Below are 4,615 nucleotides of genomic sequence, written 5' to 3'. Positions count from 1 at the left end.
GCTGTACAACGTGAGTTAGGCACGCGGGTGGAGTTAAGTACAATATTTCATCCATAGACAGACGGACAGTCAGAGCGCACTATTCAGATATTAGAAGATATGCTCCGCGCTTGTGTTATAGACTTTGGAGGTTCATGGGATCATTTCTTGCCACTTGCGGAGTTTGCTTATAATAATAGCTACCAGTCGAGCATTCAGATGGCTCCATATAAGGCATTATATGGAAGGCGATGCCGATCGCCAGTTGGTTGGTTTGAACTGGGAGAGGCTCGGTTATTGGGTACCAATTTGGTACAGGATGCCTTGGATAAGGTTAAGATTATTCAGGATCGACTTCGCACATCTCAGTCTAGGCAAAAGAGTTATGCCGACCGTAAAGTTCGTGATATTGCATTCATGGTTGGAGAAATAATATTTCTCCGGGTTTCACCAATGAAAGGTGTAATGAGGTTCGGAAAGAAGGGCAAGTTGAGCCCTAGGTATATCGGATCCTTTGAAATTCTTGAAAGGGTGGGTGAAGTAGCCTACAGGCTTGCATTACCACCTATTTTATCAGCGGTTCATCTGGTGTTCCATGTGTCTATGCTCCGAAAATATCATGGTGATCCGTCCCATGTGTTAGATTTCAGCTTAGTCCAATTGGACAAAGATTTGACTTACGAGGAGGAGCCATTTGGCTATTCTAGCCTGGCAGGTCCGACAGTTGAGGTCTAAGAGTTATCCTTCAATTCGGGTGCAATGGAGAGGTCAGCCGGTAGAGGCATCTACCTGGGAGTCCGAGTCGGACATGCGGAGTAAATATCCACACCTTTTCTCCAGCTCAGGTACTTTTTTTACTCCGTTCGAGGACGAACGTTTGTTTTAGAGGTGGAGAATGTGATGACCCAAAATATCATCTTTAAATTTAATAAGTAATTCTTTGTTCTAAGACCTCGAAAAGAACAATTTAACATTCCTCGACTTGCGTGTGCAGTTTGTATAATTTTTCGGAAAGTTTTCATGTGAAAAATGGATTAAAATATGAAATAGAGTCTTAAAACTCAACTGAGTTGACTTTGGTCAATATTTTGAGCAAACAGACCTGGATCAGTATTTTGACCATTTTGGTAGCTTCGTATCGTGATTTGGGACTTAGGCGTATGCCTGCAATTTAATTTGGAGGTCCCTAACTCAAGTTATGACCATTTAACGGAAACTAGTAATTTAAAGGCTAAAGATTTCCAAGTTTGACCACGGGGTTGACTATTCTAGCCTGGCAGGTCCGACAGTTGAGGTCTAAGAGTTATCCTTCAATTCGGGTGCAATGGAGAGGTCAGCCGGTAGAGGCATCTACCTGGGAGTCCGAGTCGGACATGCGGAGTAAATATCCACACCTTTTCTCCAGCTCAGGTACTTTTTTTACTCCGTTCGAGGACGAACGTTTATTTTAGAGGTGGAGAATGTGATGACCCAAAATATCATCTTTAAATTTAATAAGTAATTCTTTGTTCTAAGACCTCGAAAAGAACAATTTAACATTCCTCGACTTGCGTGTGTAGTTTGTAGAATTTTCCGAAAAGTTTTCATGTGAAAAATGGATTAAAATATGAAATAGAGTCTTAAAACTCAACTGAGTTGACTTTGGTCAATATTTTGAGCAAACAGACCTAGATCAGTATTTTGACCATTTTGGTAGCTTCGTATCGTGATTTGGGACTTAGGCGTATGCCCGCAATTTAATTTGGAGGTCCCTAACTCAAGTATGACCATTTAACGGAAACTAGTAATTTAAAGGCTAAAGATTTCCAAGTTTGACCACGGGGTTGACTTTTTGATATCGGAGCAGGAATCCGATTCTAGAAATTTGAACAGCTTCGTTATATCATTTATGACTTGTGTGCCAAATTTGAAGTCATTTCGGATTCATTTAATATGTTTTGGCACGGGATTTACAAATGGAAAAGTTTAAAACTCAAAGTTCGAATCAAGGTGTGAATTATAATTTTGATGTTGTTTGACGTGAATTGAAACCACGAGTAAGTCTGTATTATGTTTTTGGACTTGTTGTAATATTTGGACGAGGTCCCAAGTGGCTCAGATGAGTTTCAGACGAGCCACAGAGCAGTTGGAACCTGCTGCCCAGTGTTGGTTCTGGTGTGTCGCACCTGCGATATTTTTTGCGCAGGTGCGTGGCCGCTCCTGCGGAATACCAGTCACTTCTGCGACATTGGACAACCTTGCCGAGCTCCGCTTCTGCGGAGAAATGAGTGCATGTGCGAAACCTCATCCGCGATGGACAAGCCGCTTCTGCGAGGACGACCGCTTCTGCGGTCACTTGCATGCTTCTGCGAAGTCGCAAGTGCGACATTTTTGGGCGCAGATGCGGCCACTGGTCATGCTGCCCTGTTCCACAAATGCAAGCTTTGTCTAGCAAATGTGAGACCGCATGTGCGAAAATATAGCCCGCAGATGCGAAAATGCTGGGCAGAATACATAAAATCGGGTCTGAGTCATTTTTGCTCATTTTTGAGTTTTAAGTCTAGGATTTTGGCGATTCCAAAGGGGTTTTTCACGACTTTGAATTGGGTAACTGTTCTATAACCAAAAGTGATTATATTTCACAAATTCATGTCTATATTCATCATTTATTTTGGATTTAGATGGAAGAAATTGGAATTTTTCTAAATCTTTTCAAAAACGAAAAATTAAGATTTGAAGGCCCATTTGATATCGGAATTGGATAATTTTTATATGGTTGAACTCGTATCGGAAAGGGTGTTCAATTTTTTTGTGAGTTTTTCCGGGATTTGAGACGTGTGTCCCACTGTCGAATATTTTAATGAATTTTAGATTTTTATCCGGAAAATGTGTAAATTCTTGTGGTATTAATTCCTATGATTAATATTGAATATATCGAATTGTTTGTGAATAGATTTGAAGCTTTTGGAGACAAATTTAAAAGGAAAAGTTGTGGTTGAGTAATTGATTGGAATTTGCAAGGCGAGGTAAGTGTCTTGGTTAACCTTGACTTGAGGGAATAGAACCCTTAAATTATTTGTTATGTGAAATGCATGTGAACGACACAGTTCAAATAATCAAATAGTTTTTTCCTTCTTAAGAAATATTATTATTAAATATTATTTATAGAAATTATTTAAAAGAACATTTTAGTAATTTAACTTTTAATTTTTGAAGTTCCTACTTTTATAATAACTAGTGCGATGCACGTGTATTTTATATCATATTTTTACAAAATACTTACTAAAATTAATTTATACTTACATAATTGAAAAATATTTGATTTTATCATAGATTACATATTTAAATATGCCAAAAGCTAGCATTACTTTGTAACTTTAAGACCTTTTCATAAATAAAGTAAAAAGGCACACTCTCCTACAAACTCTATCTCGGTTTTTCTAGCGACCACGTTACCAATTAAGTTTTGGTATATTTTCTTTATGAGTTTGATTGCTTCAATAGACGACATAAAAAACAGTATTCCTTGATCGACTTTTTTCCTCTATATTTTTCATCCATAACATAATCAATTGCACTTTGGCATAATTGCCTTCTTGTCACGACCCAATTTCACCTATAGGTCGTGATGGCGCCCAACACTACAGCTAGGCAAGCCAACTAATAAGTCAATCGTACATTGGTTAAACTTTTATTCCAAGAAAATAATAAAATACCAACTTCTACCAATGTGTGTGCCAAGACCTGGTGTCACAAGTGCATGAGCATCTAGTAGATTATACAAAACTCCAAATACTGTCTGAAATGAAATAGATAGAATATAAATATAAGAAGAGACACTGGTAGCTGCAGAACGGCTCAGAAAGGCAGCTCACCACTATACCTCGGGATGACGTGGGTATGTGATGATAGGTCCTCCACTAGTACCTGTCTCGGATCCTGCACAAAAAGTGCAGCAAGTGTAGTATGAGTACGTAAACAACGTGTACCCAGTAAGTATCAAGCCTAATCTCGTAGTAGTAGAGATGAGATGACCGACTTTGACTCTCACTATGGGTCAATAATAATTGAAATAAAACTAGGATATTTAAATCAGCATGATTTACAGAATTTACAAATAATTTATTTAATCAGCGAAAATAATCAAATTCCTTCAAATGTAACAATTCTCAATATATTAATTAAATTCCTTCAATTCAAATAAATTTTAATTTATCAATTAAATCTCATTTACAGGAGTAACAATTAATTCCTAAACAAGCAAGAATAATAATTCATTAAATTCCAAGGATTTTTCAATTTCTTAATTAGCTTCACAAGCTGAAATAAATTATTAAAGTATCGTGTAATTATTATTATTAAGCACGATTTCTGCCGAGGATGTACGGCCCGATCCAGAGTGTCGTGTACACTGCCGAGGGACGTGCGGCGCGATCCATAGATGCATCTATCCTGCCGAGGTGTTCGGCCCGCTCCACAAGAAATGAGGACATTTTTTTATGTGCCTCCGGAAGGAGAGTATGTTTATTATAAGGTAAATTTGGGAGGAGAACAATTTCTTTTAACAATTAATTGATTTAAACAAAAATTAAGCATATGAGATTTCCATCCTTTAATATCTTTATCTAACAATTCACAATATATTCATATGGATATC

The sequence above is a fragment of the Nicotiana tomentosiformis genome, chromosome 9 (genome assembly GCF_000390325.3).
Source record: "Nicotiana tomentosiformis chromosome 9, ASM39032v3, whole genome shotgun sequence".
Lineage (NCBI taxonomy): Eukaryota > Viridiplantae > Streptophyta > Magnoliopsida > Solanales > Solanaceae > Nicotiana > Nicotiana tomentosiformis.
The sequence above is the reverse complement of the archived record's forward strand: the minus strand, read 5'-3'. Positions refer to the sequence as shown.